The sequence below is a fragment of the Mauremys reevesii genome, linkage group 14 (genome assembly GCF_016161935.1).
Source record: "Mauremys reevesii isolate NIE-2019 linkage group 14, ASM1616193v1, whole genome shotgun sequence".
In the NCBI taxonomy this organism is placed as follows: Eukaryota; Metazoa; Chordata; order Testudines; family Geoemydidae; genus Mauremys; species Mauremys reevesii.
In genome coordinates, this window is record NC_052636.1 from 1,722,438 (window position 1) to 1,737,230 (window position 14,793).

At 56.6% G+C, this 14,793-nt stretch overlaps 1 pseudogene; it reads left to right on the forward strand.

The window, feature by feature from the left end:
• Positions 1-6,860: 6,860 nt before the first annotated feature.
• LOC120381441 lies at positions 6,861-13,710 on the forward strand (annotated as a pseudogene).
• Positions 13,711-14,793: the final 1,083 nt, after the last annotated feature.

Sequence of the window (14,793 nt, forward strand, 5' to 3'; positions counted from 1 at the left end):
GGCTCTGACACCGCAGAGCGTTTACCCCGTGTCCCTGCCCGGCTCTGACACCGCAGAGCGTTACCCCGCGTCCCCTGCCCGGCTCTGACGCCGCAGAGCGTTTACCCCGTCCCTGCCCGGCTCTGACGCCGCAGAGCGTTTACCCCGCGTCCCTGCCCGGCTCTGACACCGCAGAGCGTTTACTCCCGTCCCTGCCCGGCTCTGACACCGCAGAGCGCGACCCCGCCCCTGCCCGGCTCTGACACCGCAGAGCGCTACCCCAGATCCCTGCTCGGCTCTGACACCGCAGGGCGTTTACCCGTGTCCCTGCCCGGCTCTGACACCGCAGAGCGTTTACCCCGCGTCCCTGCCCGGCTCTGACACCGCAGAGCGTTTACCCGCGTCCCCTGCCCGGCTCTGACACCGCAGAGCGTTTACCCCGCGTCCCTGCCCGGCTCCGACACCGCAGAGCGTTTACCCCGCGTCCCTGCCCGGCTCGGACACCGCAGGGCGTTTCCCCCGCGTCCCCCTGCCCGGCTCTGACACCGCAGAGCGTTTACCCCGTATCCCTGCCCGGCTCTGACACCGCAGAGCGTTGACCCCGCGTCCCCCTGCCCGGCTCTGACACCGCAGAGCGTTTACCCCACCTCCCTGCCCGGCTCTGACACCGCAGGGCGTTTACCCGCGTCCCTGCCCGGCTCTGACACCGCAGAGCGTTTACCCCACGTCCCCTGCCCGGCTCTGACACCGCAGAGCGTTTACCCCACGCCCCTGCCCGGCTCTGACACCGCAGAGCGTTTACCCGCTGCCCTGCCCGGCTCTGACACCGCAGAGCGTTTACCCCGTATCCCTGCCCGGCTCTGACACCGCAGAGCGTTTACCCCACGTCCCCGCCCGGCTCTGACACCGCAGAGCGTTTACCCCGCATCCCTGCCCGGCTCTGACACCGCAGAGCGTTTACTCCCACGTCCCCGCCCGGCTCTGACACCGCAGAGCGTTTACCCCACGTCCCCCTTCCCAGCTCTGACACCGCAGAGCGTTTACCCCACGTCCCTGCCCGGCTCTGACACCGCAGAGCGTTTACCCCACGTCCCCCTTCCCAGCTCTGACACCGCAGAGCGCGACTCCCCGCCCCTGCCCGGCTCTGACACCGCAGAGCGTTCCCCGCGTGCCCCTGCCCGGCTCTGACACCGCAGAGCGTTTACCCCGCGTCCCTGCCCGGCTCTGACACCGCAGAGCGTTTACCCCGCGTCCCCCCCCCGCTCTCAGACCGCGCAGAGCGTTACCCCGCGCCCCTGCCCGGCTCTGACGCCGCAGGGCGTTACCCGTGTCCCTGCCCGGCTCTGACACCCGAGAGCGTTCACCCCGCGCCCCTGCCCGGCTCTGACACCGCAGAGCGCGACCCCAGATCCCTGCCCGGCTCTGACACCGCAGAGCGTTTACCCCGTCCCTGCCCGGCTCTGACACCGCAGAGCGCACTCCCACGCCCCCTGCCCGGCTCTGACACCGCAGGGCGTTTACCCCGCGTCCCCCTGCCCGGCTCTGACACCGCAGGGCGTTTACCCCGCGTCCCTGCCCGGCTCTGACACCGCAGAGCGTTGCCCCCGCGTCCCTGCCCGGCTCTGACACCGCAGGGCGTTTCCCCCGCGTCCCCGCCCGGCTCTGACACCGCAGAGCGTTTACCCCACGTCCCCCTGCCCGGCTCTGACACCGCAGAGCGTTTACCCCGCGTCCCTGCCCGGCTCTGACACCGCAGAGCGTTTACCCCGCGTCCCTGCCCGGCTCTGACACCGCAGGACCTGCCTGTGTCCCTGTTCCCCAGTGTCATGTCTCATTCCCCAGTCCCCCCCTCCTCCTCCTCCTTTGCAGGCCAAAGACCCCCGCAATGCAGGCCCCCAGCCCCGCCCCCGACCGCTTAGGGCCACGTTCCATTTTGGGTCTGGGGTCTTCATCCCACCCCTTCTGTACCCATGGGCCGGGTCAGGACTGCAGTCAGGGACGGGCCTTTCTTTGCTCTTTCGGTGTTTTCAGGGTGACCGGACAGCAAGTGTGAAAAATCGGGACGGGGGTGGGGGGCAATAGGAGCCTAGATAAGGGAAAGACCCAAAAATCAGGACATCTGGTCGCCCTACATGTTTTATATCCCCCCCCCGCCAGCCCCTTTGCCCCTCCCAAGTGGGTGCCTGACTTCGCCGTGAGATAGGGGCTGAGGCAATCGTACAGCGCGCTTGGGTAACACTTCAACTGCTCTTACCTGCTCCCATTGTACGAACAAATCCCGCTGACCCGGCGCAAGCAGCATCGCAGTGTCTCTGTCCCGGGTTTACACATCTTAGCCTCAGAGTATCCAAAAGTCAAACCCCAAATTCTACCCCCGGCTAACAAACAGCCCTGGATACTAACACTGATTTCCCAGCCCGGTGTCACAACGTCGTTTGTATCAGCACCAGTGCGGGCTCAACTCTTATTTTGCCTCAATCCAGCCCTTGGTGCTTTTTCGCACGTCGCTGCTCGTGTGTGGAACTTGGTGCTCAAATATTCACTAGGGGCCGTGTACGACCTCCTATTAAATCCTTCTCAGAGGCAAAAATCCGCTGTCCTTTTGACTGAACATAAGAACGGCCAGACTGCGTCAGACCAATGGTCCAGCTAACCCAGTATCCCGGCTCCCCACCGTGGCCAGTGCCCCAGAGGGAATGAACAGACCAGGTTAATCACCTAGTGATCCATCCCCTGGCGTCCACACCCAGCATCAGGCCCTTTAGGGACACCCAGAGCATGGGGCTGGGCTAATAACCATCGGTGGATTTAGCCTGAGGAACTGAGCTAACTCTTTTTGAACCCAGTTAGAGTTTCGGCTTCACAACCTAATGAACATTTAACTGCCACTCCGAGCTTCATTGATTTCAAGCCTTGATTTGACTGGCAGGTCGCAGCGCAAGTGGGATTCAGAAACCTTGTCAGCATTCATCCCTAATTCCCACTCACTGGGGCTCTGATTCGAGCGGATCAAAACATTCAGATCTCAAAAGACGGCTTCTCTGTGACAACGTGTGCAAAAACGTTCCCGCCGTCCCCCCGAGTTCCAGCTTGGACCCACACGTGGGTTGTTCTGGGCCACGGCTGGGCTCTTGCATAAGACCCCCCCCAGTAGGGTCATGTGGCTGGTTTCAGATCTCTCTCCCCTTCCACGGTGAGAAAGAGATTCATGACAATATGATCAGCCAGCGTCTGCCTGAGTCTGCAGGCAGCCCCCCGGTCTGCGAAGCATGGCAGGCATTACAACCCGGAGGGAGGTCTCCTAGCTAATTGTGGGGGTGTGTGGGGGGGGTGTTCTGCTTTTCTGGATTCTGCTGGATCGGCTTCTCTTTGAGGTGGTTCACTCTGTTAGCAGGTATTTAGCACCCACCAGCAGCCAGCCCCCCACCCCGATACACCCCTCCTCCTGGCCAGTCCCATCAATCAGCTCCTCCCCCTCCCTCCCGCACTCAGGGAAGGGGGTGGAACTGGGCAGGAAGCGGTGGGGCCTTGGGGGAAGGGGTGGAGTATGGGGCAGGGCCGGGGACGGAGCAGGAGTGGGGTGAGGGTGGGGTGAGGAGGAAACCAGCACCTGTGTCACTGAGCTTCCGTCCTTCATTCGGACCTGCAGGCTCCAGGGGTCAGATTTTCCAGTACCAAGGTGATATTGCACTTGTTACACCAAGAAAGTAAAAACCAGCAGGATCTTATTAAAGGAGATATGGCAACGTGCTGCATTTATTCCCTCTGCGGGGGAGGGATCGCTCAGTGGTTTGAGCATTGGCCTGCTAAACCCAGGGTTGTGAGTTCAATCCTTGAGGGGGCCACTTAGGGATCTGGGGCAAAATCAGTACTTGGTCCTGCTGGTGAAGGCAGGGGCTGGACTCAATGACCCTTCGGGGTCCCTTCCAGCTCTAGGAGGCAGGTATATCTCCATATATTATTGTGAGTCAGAGTCAGCAATCAGTTACAGCTATAACATCTCATTCTCTCACACATGCAGACACACAGAGCTCTGCAAGGTTGTTGTAGTTACCGGCCTGGACACGAGGATGGAGCCGAGTCTTGTCAGATGCGCGTCCGATGCTCCTGGAGGGTGGTTGCAGAACCAGACTCCGAGTCTCTGTCTTTATAGGAATTTCATCGTCATCCAAATCCGTAGGGTTTGCTTTGTCGTGCGAAGTGATCATCAGTCACCGTTCTCACATTCGAAGTGATAGTCCATCGTGCAGATGGCACAGCAGTGACGGCTTGTCGTTATCCTGCTCTTCGTCCCCTTCGTCCTTGGGGTAGGATTCCAGTTTGCCCTACGGGGTCACCCGGTTACCTCCATCCTGCGCATTCTGCGGCCCAACGTTCCTGGGTGGTGGTTATTCATCAGGCTGGCACATCAACCCTTTATTACTCATTCAAACCTACATTTACAATCGCACCCTATTCCACGGAACAGAACTATTCTCAACTCACGGGGGCCTGACAGAGGCCGGTGAATCTCCCCCTGCCACTTGTCACCCCTGCAAAGAAAACAAGATAGGAACGTAAAAGTGGAGGGACAACAAATCTTGTTCCTGAATTCAGAAAAAACATTTGTAACCTGTTGTTATCTTCTCTCTTTTAGGACAAACTCGTCGTCGCTGAATGTTTTTCTACAATTAGCACAGACCTTGCAAACTAACAGGCCTGCTTCGCTTAGCACAAATTCAAGCAGCCTGAGAGAACAGGCGGAGAGACACGTTTCTTTCTACTAATACAAGCCAAATCCGGGGGTTGTACTGGACCACGTTTTCCCCAAAATAATTAATGTATTAAGTGTTACTTTTAATCCAACACACTTGCAGTAGCTTTTATTATTATTCTATGTATTATCTGGATCATTCTCGTACCCCCAAAACCCTGATCAAAGGTCCTGGCAGAGATTTTTTTTTCACATCCCCCCTGTCCAGTCTAAATCTGGGATACTGAATTAGTGGGTGAAATTTTAATCCTGTGTAAAGCATATAAATACATAAATAAAAAAGGCAGAAAGGCAGATTAGGTTACTCAAGTGTAGATTTTCACCTCAGACTCAACTTTGAAAAGCAAAGAAATATTGATTTCCAGGGAATACCTACTCCAGCTCTGCTACAGAGTCTGCGGAACTCCTCGCCGGAGGACATTGTGAGGGTCAAGACTATAACAGGGTTAAAAAAAGAACTAGAGAAGTTCCTGGAGGACAGATCCATCAGTGGCTATTAGCCAGGATGGCAGGGATGGTGTCTCTAGCCTCTGTTTGCCAGAAGCTGGGAATGGGTGACAGGGGGTGGATCATTTGATGGTTCCCTGTTCTGTTCGTTCCCTCTGGGGCCCCTGGTGCTGGCTGCTGTCGGCAGACAGGACGCTGGGCTAGATGGACCTTTGGTCTGACCCAGTCTGGCTGCTCTTATGGACACACTCCTAAAACCATTGTCCGCAGGACGCTGCCCCAGCTCAGATGTGTGCCAGTGACAGAAAGTGGTCTATGCGCTGCACCCAATGTATCCATCTCACTCGCCCTGCAAAGCAAAGCCTTAATTCTGACCTCAGCAAAAATGGCTCGTGCCTGGGACACAGCCAGGGCCCAGGCTGCTGAAGGAGCAGGAGCGTGTCAAGGATTTTCCTTTCCATCCAGAGGGCTGCAGCCTGGCAGTGGTGAGCTGCAGCCGGTTCACACCGGTTCACGAGAACCGGTTGTTCAATTTAGAAGCCCGTTTAGAACCGGTTTAACAAAAGCTCTAGCAGCTCCCTGCCCTCCCCCCGGCCCCAGCTCACCTCACTCCGCCTCTGCCTCCTCTTCTGAAGCTCCTCCAGCTTCTCCTCCCCCTTCCCAGCTTCCCGCGAATCAGCTGTTCGCGCGGGAAGCCTGGGAGGGCTGAGAAGGAGGCAGCGGCTTCCACCAGGTGAGCTGGGGCTGGGGGCGCCGCTGGAGGAGGGCTCCAGGCACCGCGTCGCCCGGTGAGGTCACGGCCGGACCCTGGGGCCGGGCGTCGCGGCTCCTGCCCCCCGGGACCAGCTGCGACCTCGCCGGGCAGCGCGGCGCGGCTCCTGCCCCCCGGGACCAGCTGCGACCTCGCCGGGCAGCTGGCGCGGCTCCTGCCCCGGGACCAGCTGCGACCTCGCCGGCCAGCGGCTCCTGCCCGGCCCCCAGGTCCCGGGGTGCCATCAGGAATGAGAGAAGGGGCTGGATGGGGTGGCAGGGGGCAGTCAGGGGACAGGGAAGGGGGGTGAATAGGGCACGGGTCCTGGGGGGGGCTGTCAAGGAACATGGGGGGGTTGGATGGGGCAGGAGTCCCGGGGGGGGGCATGACCCCCTCATGGGGTGAGGAGGAGGGAACCGGTTGTTAATATTTTGGCAGCTCATCACTGGCTGCAGGCATAGCAGCTCTGCTTGGCTAGAAGTGGCAAGCGTCTCCCCTAATCGCTGGGGGTCTAACACACACAGCAAATATCATGAGACTGAGCCAGCGCAGCCCCCGTGGAAATGAGAACCAGATATTTGAAACACCGATTCCAGCTTAGCCAAGTTTTTAGCCTGCGAGTTTCAAAATATCCCTCCTTAAAGACCTCCTCCGGCAAGCTCATTAGCACCGGTGGATGCTGGCCCCCAGGAAAGGTCCTAGTGACCCTCTCCACCAGCACAGGGGCTGATGGCAGGCGGGGGCAGATCACACTTTGATCACAAACGCCCCCGGGGCTGGGAATGTGACCGTCCAGGGGGCTTGTTCCAGTGCAGCGAACAGCATGAGTCAATTCCAGGAACGGAAACACCCAGTTCCTGCAGCAGGTGGAGTGAATCTCTGAGTTCAGAAAAGTGAAACTTACCCCCTGGCACTGGCTAGACGGGAGCCATGGCTGCAGACGGCCCCGCACAACGTCTCCAGGCTGAAGCCACTTGCCCCATCTGTCGGGAGTATTTTGAAGACCCGGTGATTATAGACTGTGGGCAGAGTTTCTGCAGAGCCTGCATCAGCCGCTGCTGGGACGGGATGGACACAGATGTCTCCTGCCCTCAGTGCGGAGAAACTGCTCAGCAGAGAAACCTCACACCCAACAGGCAGCTGGCGAAGGTCCTAGCAATAGTCCAGCAGCTGAGTTTACAGGTAATTGCGGATGCAGGCCGGGAGGGAGCGTGCAGGAAGCACCAGGAGCCTCTCAAGCTGTTCTGTGAAGACGATCAAACCCCCATCTGCGTGGCGTGCGACGCATCCCGGGCTCACGCCGCTCACACGGTGGTTCCCATCCAGGAGGCCGCCCAGGAGTACAAGGTAAGGAATCGCTGCCCCGGCTAATTCAGTCTAACAACGACAGGTTAATTTCATCCCAACTGGCTGATTAGACTCCATTTCTCCCCCCGGCATCTTTCTGGTCTGTAAAGCCCTCACTGTATGAACAGTGATACGGAAAAAAAAATATACACTGGTAGGCAACCTATGGCGCGGGTGCCGAATCGGCACGTGAGCTGATTTTCAGTGGCACTCACACTGCCCGGGCCCTGGCCACCGGTCTGGGGGGCTCTGCATTTTAATTTAATTTTAAATGAAGCTTCTTCAACATTTTAAAAACCTTATTTACTTTACACACAACAATAGTTCAGTTCTATAGTACAGACTTATAGAAAAAGACCTTCTAAAAACATTAAAATGTATGACCGGCCCGCGAAACTTTAAATGAGAGTGAATATTGAGAGTGTAAATGAGATGTGTATTGGGATGCATTAGGCGAGGTATTTCTAGTAGGGATAAGGAAGTGCTAGTCCCGTTATATAAGGCGTTGGTGAGACCTCATTTGGAGTATTGTGTGCAGTTTTGGTCTCCCATGTTTAAGAAGGATGAATTCAAACTGGAACAGGTACAAAGAAGGGCCACTAGAATGATCCGAGGAATGGAAGGCCTGTCATATGAAAGGAGACTTGAGGAGCTCGGTTTGTTTTCCTTAACCAAAAGAAGGATAAGAGGAGATATGATTACACTCTTTAAATATATCAGAGGGATAAATACCAGGGAAGGAGAGGAATTATTTCAGCTCAGTGCTAATGTGGACACGAGGACAAACGGATATAAATTGTCAGTTAGGAAATTTAGGCTAGAAATTGGTTTCTAACTATCAGGGAGTGCAATACTGGAACAGCCACCGAGGAAACAGCAAAGGACCTCCATGACTTTAAGACTAAGCTAGATAAGTTTATGGAGGAGATGGTATGATAGGATACCGGGCTTAGTCAATAGGTTAATTAAGTGCCACTCTGGTAAATAGTACAATGGGTCAATGATATGTTATTCTTAACCTTTTTCCAGAGGGTATGGCTGGAGAGTCTTGCCCGCATGTTCAGCTGACCGCCATATTTGGGGTCGGGAAGGAATTTTCCTCCAGGGTAGATTGGCAGTGGCCCTGGAGGTTTTGCATGGGGCAGGAATGGAGTGGGGAGATCGGCTAATGTGGCCTGCATCTTGCAGGAGGTCAGACTAGATGATCATATTGGTCCCTTCTGATCTATGATTCTATGATTCTATGATTCTATGATAAATGAAGCCTCGGCCCAGCACTTCTGCAAAGTTGCCGACCCTGGTACAGAGGGATGTGACGTGAGAGGCAGAAATGAAGGCAGGACAGATGACTGATGTGGGTGACGTTTCTCTGGGAAGCTGGGGCGCCATTTTCAAATCACTTCCCTCTGGGGAAAAAAGGGAACTAGCCACCCCGATGAAACCGTGAAAGGATCAGTGAGGTTTCGGCCACGTGGGCTGCAGGCCAGCGCTGCCTTCGGACCGGAGAAGCAGGACTTGTATCACAGTCTGTATCATCCCTGCAGCCCAATCATGAGACCTGACCTCCATTGGGCTGGGCCCTGCACAAACCAGGGTGAGGGACAATCCCGGCCTTGTGCATCTCCCAGAGTCCATTGCTTCCGGGAGCTTTGCTAGGCACGGGGGGGTAGCCACCCAGAGGGCACTGCAAATGGAAGGGTTTGGATTCGCATCAAGCAACCGTTCTTAACACAAATCACCTGCCCGAGTGCTTAGCTCAGTTCTGTCCAACCCGTCCAATCCCCCGGGGCTCAGGGCTGTAATTCAACGGGAGTTGGGCTCCTTTGAGCATCCCAGACGGTATTTCTAACCCCGGTGGCTTCTGGGGTTTGTATCACTTTGTTAGTTAAACCTTCTAAACAACTGGGGTATTGATTCACCACCATGTGAGTCCAGCTTTCTCCACTGGTTTAACTCAGTGGAGGAAAAGGACAAATAATTCTGAGCTGCCTGAATATAAAACACTCCCAGTCTCCATTCATGAGGATTCATTTCCTTCGTACCAGAGGGGTAGCCGTGTTAGTCTGGATCTGTAAAAGCAGCAAAGAGTCTTGTGGCACCTTATAGACTAACAGACGTTTTGCAGCATGAGCTTTCGTGGGTGAATACCCACTTCTTCGGATGCATGTAGTGGAAATTTCCAGGGGCAGGTGTATATATAAGCAAGCAAGAAGCAGGCTAGAGATAACGAGGTTAGTTCAATCAGGGAGGTGTGAAAACCAAGGGAGGAGAAACTGGTTCTGTAATTGGCTAGCCATTCACAGTCTTTGTTTAATCCTGAGCTGATGGTGTCAAATTTGCAGATGTGTCCCTGATGTCAGAAAGGGCTGACAGTGGGACGAAGTGGGGCTCTTCTTAATGGTTCCTCTGAATACTGTGTGGGGGCCTCAGTTTCTGGCCGACCCTCTGTCTCCTGGCAACTAATGGCCGGGGCCCTTCCCCCCTGCAAGGGGATGCTCAAGGTGTTGGGAGAACAAAGGAATCAGGTAACCTCCTGGCCCGGGAAAGAGACAAAGGCCAGAGAGGAGGAGCTGGGGGGGGCAGTTTGGGGCTGGCTGGGGACGGGAAGTGAGGGCAGACGTGGGGGTCTGGCTCACTGCCCCACAGGATGGACCCAGCCGAGGGATCCTGTTCTCTGTACCCACAAGCTCTGTTTTAGCCCGTGTTCCTGTCATCTAATAAACCTCTGTGTTACTGGCCGGCTGAGAGTCACGTCTGACTGCGCAGTGGGGGGGCAGGACCCGGTGGCCCCCCCAGGACCCCGCCGGGGGGACTCGCTGGGGGAAGCGCACGGAGGGGCCGAGGATGCTGAATGCTCCAAGGAGAGACCCAGGAGGTGAAGCCGTGTGAGCTTCTTGCCCTGCAGACAGGCTGCTCCGAGGGAGAGGAGGCTTCACCAGACTCCTGATTGGCTTGGTGGGGAGCAGTTCCAGAGCAGCGCCTGGGGACCCCAGGACAGACAGTTCATCTGCAGAGTCTTGGGTGGGAAAACACCCACCAGACACAAATAAACAACCAAAGCTTTTCTGTTTCACCAGGAGAAGCTCTGGGCCCATTTGGAGACTCTGAAGGGAGAGAAAGAAAAGCTGGAGGGATTTAAAGTGACTGGCGAGGGGACAAGGCAGCAGTATCGGGTAGGTCCCCGTGGTTATTAACCTGCAAGGAGCCGGGGAAGGGAGGTCTCTTTGTAGGCAGATTCCTCTGTGGCCTTGGGGAATGAGGACGTGTTGTGTGCGTTGGTCCGTGACCAGGGATTAGAGTCGTGTGGGCAGCCACACAGGTATCGGGGGTCTCCCAGGATCAGGCCCACCTCATCTTCTCCAGAAGCTAAGCTCCCGTTCCTAGGACTGAGATAATTTCCAGCCCTCGTGGCTTTCCCAACTCTCTGTATCCCAGACAGCGCCGTCAGCCGGAGCCCGCAGGCATTTCTTGTGCTGTTTCATCCTTTTTTCTCCTCCGGCATCTCCGCCTCCTGCTGCTCTGGGTCAGGGCCGAGGTAGGTCTCTGCCGACACCGCGCCCTGCCCCGTCCGACCTGGGCACATCCCATGAAGAGAGATTCGGATCACAGAGGAAGGTGTTACGAAATCCGCTCCCTAGTAACGGCTGCGTAGAGTCAAGTGTCTCATGTAAGGCAGTTCTCTCCCCTGCACGCTCAGCACTTACGAAGGACCCTAGACTGTCTCTATATGTCCCGTCCCCACCCCCCTTTTTTAAAAAAACAGATACAGACAGAAAACGAGCGGCAGAAGATTGTGTCTGAGTTTCAGCAAGTGAAGGCGTTTCTGGAGGAAGAGGAGCGACTCCTGCTGGCCCAGCTGGAACAGCTGGACGAGGAGATTGTGACGCTACAGAACGACGATGTCGCTCAACTCTCAGAGGAGATTTCCCGTCTCGGTGAGCTGATCCGTGAGCTGGAGGCGAAATGTCAGAAGCCAGCGAGTGAATTCCTGCAGGTGAGAGTGAGTTAAATACCTCCCCGATCCCGACTCAGGGACAGGACAGCGGGGGCACCGGGGTCCAGGAGTCACCGCTCGCAGCGTCACTCAGGGTGTGCGCGTGGCTGACGTGAATGACGAGTTACAGGCTCATTCCTGTTCGAGATGAGATGACCTCAGCCAACGCACGGCCCTGGGGTCAGGGCAGTGCCTCTTTTCCTGTTATCTGCAAAATCCCTTTCCCACGTCCCCCAGCGTGTGGCGTGAGGGACTGAGCTTGTTTTTCTCTCTCTCCCCCCCTCTAGGACGTCAGAAGCACCTTGAGCAGGTACGTGGCTCTGGCTCCCTCCCCCTGGTGCTTCACAATGCTGGGAAAGGGTTTGGGGACCCTGCGAGCACCACATCTCCCCAAGGCTTTACAGCAAACGGGGTGGGGCAGGGTCACGTCTCTCTGGTGACCTAAATCCTCAGGCCCTCGCCCTTCTATGCAAGACTCTGGAATTCTCTAGCCCGTGACCTCTTTCATCCTCGGATCTGCTCTCGGCAGGCCAGGTCGCAAGGATATTACTGGGGCCGCTCGGAGGCTGGGAGGAGAGGATTTCTAACTCCAGGCTCCACGGAGCAGCAACTTACCAATTATAACGAGCCGGTAAACGAAATATAATCCTGTGAAATTCCCTCTCCCCAGATGTGAGATGGGGAAGTTCCAGCAGCCAGCGGAGATTTCTCCGGAGCTGGCAGAGAGACGCGGCGATTTCTCCCAGAAAATTTTTGCGCTAACGGAGACTCTGAGGAAGTTCCAAGGTACCAAGAAGGAGCCGAGGAGGGGAAATGAGGGTGTGTCTCTGAGACTGTGGGAGGAGGTGGGCTCTGGCCATTTGCTTCGTCATTACAGCATGTACCGATTTAATAAAACCCAGAAAGCGGAGACACTGAGCGGATGTAGCAGGGGCCCAGGATGTCTCACGGTGAGTCCCTCTGTGAGCTTTCGTAAAACCGTGAAGGTAAAAACATAGCAAAATGTGGGTGCCTCGGTTTCTCTCTCCCAACTACTGAACGGCAGGGCATGTGCGCCAGAGCCGGGTATCACCCACTGCTCCATGGGATATGCAGCACCTCGGAGAACCAGGCCCCGGGGCCTGAAGTTTGGCCCCTAAAATCTAGACCCTAATTTACAGGTCACTTTTGAAACGTGGACCCAGCCCATCCCTGTGCTCCGGCCCCGTGTGGCAGCTCGGGTGGGCCAAAGGTGCAAAGCCAGCCCCCGGAGAATGAGAGAAACCGACTGGGGTCTGGAGGCAGAGGGAACCGGAAACCCCTCTCCCACGTCGTATCTGCTCGGGGGGCCGGGAGGGTTAATGGGCGTTTCTGTGGATGTGAGATGCCTGAACGAAAGCGAAAAGAGAAAGTGTCAGATTCTTTGATTAAAGACCTGGGCGGGGTCCCTGTTCCCTGCCGTTTTCCTCTCACGTAAATTACAACATAGCTCAGTCAGCTAAGAGTGGGGACGGCTCTGTAAACATGAGAGCCTGAAACCTCGTCTCTTTTCCCTCTCCAGACACGCTGCGCTCCGATCTGGAACCCCAAGAGACATACACACCAGGTGAGACGCCACACGGAGACCATCTTTCACAGAAGAGGAAAATCCCTTGAAAAGATTTTCCCGAACTTGTCGCTCAAGTTACAGATCAAACCAGGATTGACCATGACACCCCTCAGCCCCCACACATAAAAACACTAATTCGAATGAGATCCCGAGCAGAGGTCAGACGAACAAGCCTGACGCAGCCCCCCAGGATCCCGGACTGTCCCACCCAGAATGGGGCAGAGGGGGAGTGTGAGGAACGGTCCCGTCCTCTCCCAGGGCTGAGTTCTGCGCCTAACGCTCTGCTTTTCTCTTCCCCGCAGCGAACGTGACTCTGGATCCCGACACGGCTCATCCCCAACTCATCCTCTCTGCGGACGGGAAGAGCGTGAGATGGGAATCCAGGTGGGATGCTCGGCCCGACAACCCGGCGAGATTCGACCGATGTCCCTGCGTGCTGGGCTGTGCGGGATTGGGAGGTGGAGGTGGGGGATGACGGACGCTGGGCAGTGGGGGTGGCCAGAGAGTCTGTGAGGAGGAAGGAACGGATCAACCTTAACCCCAAGGAGGGGATCTGGGCGGTGGAGCTGTGGGGGGATCAGTTCCGGGCTCTCACCTCCCCTATGACCCCCCTGGGCCGGGTCCCCAGCAGGATCCGGGTTTGTCTGGACTGTGAACGGGGGCAGGTGGCCTTTTTCGATTCTGGTACCGAGGCCCCGATCTTCACTTTCCCGCCGGCCTCTGTCCCCAGGGAGAGAATCCGCCCCTGGCTCTTAGTAAGATCGAACGGTGGGGTCAGGCTGTGTCCCTGAGATGGGGTGTGAATAGCCCACGGGGGACCCTGAAATCAGCCTCTCTAGCCTCATGCAACCTCGTCTCCACGGCCTCTGTCTGCGGACTATCTATCTAGGTGACCAGACAGCAAGCATGAAAAATCGGGACGGGGGGTGGGGGGTGATAGGAGCCAATATAAGAAAAAGACCCCAAAGTCGGGACTGTCCCTATACAATCGGGACATCTGGTCTCCCTATATCTATCATCCAGATTCTGTCACCCTGTGGGCTAGTTAGGACCTTAGGTCTGGGCTGTCAAACTACAGGGACCAGGGACTGATCCCGCTGGAGAAGCCAACCTCATTGCCCCAGGGATTGTCCGGCCTGTTTGTCACTGTCCTCTATGGTCCAGGAGGACTCTGGGGAACTGGGGGCGGAGCCCACTGGGAATGATAAAATGGGCTCCTCTAGCCACAGTCGTCCTAGTCTCTGTGACCCTGGAGGACTCCTCTCTACCCAAGACCTGATACCTCATCTCTGTGTCTCCTGGAAGCGCCTCCCCGTCCCTCCCTCTCTGCACCGGGGATGGGCAGCTGGGCGGGGGGTGAAGAACTCCTGGCCCTGCTGGAGGAGCAGATGGGGGGGCTGCGGGGTCAGAACTGATGGGGGGGGGCTGGGCAGGGGACAGAATTAATAGCTGGGCTGGGGACAGGCAGATGTGGGGGTGGCAACCAGCAGGGACACAGAATTGATTAATGGGGATTTGCGGAGGGGAGAAGCTGGAATCCTGCACCAGCAGCCTGCCTGGGAGAGGGAGACCCAGGGACTCGGGGGGTGGGGTGGGGGTGACCTCCAGCCTACCAGGGAAGGGATGGTGGTCTCAGTGGTGGCAGATGACAGAACAAGGAGCAATGGTCTCAAGTTGCAGTGGGGCAACTGGAATGGGTTCCCTAGGGAGGTGGTGGAATCTCCTTCCTTAGAGGTTTTTAAGGTCAGGCTTGACAAAGCCCTGGCTGGGATGATTTAGTTGGGGTTGGTCCTGCTTTGAGCAGGGGGTTGGACTAGATACCTCCTGAGGTCCCTTCCAACCCTGAGATTCTATGATTCTGGGAAGGATTTGTATGTTTGGGGGGTAATTTAAGTAAATAGGTGTCAAAACTGGATTTTATTGAACTGGTGCAT